The following is a 629-nucleotide window of genomic DNA, read 5'->3' on the forward strand; positions in this document are numbered from 1 at the left end:
CCCCCCACCTACAATCCCTGCCGGTACGAGACTCGAACCCGCAACCTTTGGGTTACGAGTCCGACTCTCTAACCATTAGGCCACAACTTCCCCATATTATATTTATATTGATGGCTGCATTATATTTTATAAAGTGGCCCGCATTTGATGCCACAACTGTGGCCCAGTTATCCTAAAGCATATCTGGGTCAGTTTTGGCAAAGATATGGCATGGTAAGCACTGGCTAATGTGGCTGTGAGCTTAAAGTGGCCATTATATGATGCCACAAATGTGGCCCAGTTATCCTAAACTGTATCTGGGTCAGTTTTGGCAAATATATGGCATGGTAAGCACTAGCTAATGTGGCTGTGAGTCTAAAGTGGCCCGCATTTGATGCCACAACTGTGGCCCAGTCATCCTAATGCGTATCTGGGCCAGTTTTGGCAAAGATATGGCATGGTAAGCACTGGCTAATGTGGCTGTGAACCTAAAGTGGCCATTATATGATGCCACAAATGTGGCACAGTTATCCTAAACTTTATCTGGGCCAGTTTTGGCAAAGATATGCACAGTGAGCACTGGCTAATGTGGCTGTGAGCCTAAAGTGAGCCTAAAGTGGCCCTTATATGATGCCGCAAATGTGGCCCGC

The 629-nt window shown here is 46.7% G+C and overlaps 1 protein-coding gene across 1 annotated transcript in view; it reads left to right on the top strand.

Moving 5' to 3' along the window:
• Positions 1–629, top strand: part of LOC107730542 (SH3 and cysteine-rich domain-containing protein 2-like) — a 13,630-nt gene that overhangs the window by 11,315 nt on the left and 1,686 nt on the right. The gene's annotated exons all lie outside the window — the stretch shown is intronic.

Source organism: Sinocyclocheilus rhinocerous, unplaced genomic scaffold, assembly GCF_001515625.1.
Source record: "Sinocyclocheilus rhinocerous isolate Xijiao unplaced genomic scaffold, SAMN03320098_v1.1 scaffold3354, whole genome shotgun sequence".
NCBI lineage: Eukaryota > Metazoa > Chordata > Actinopteri > Cypriniformes > Cyprinidae > Sinocyclocheilus > Sinocyclocheilus rhinocerous.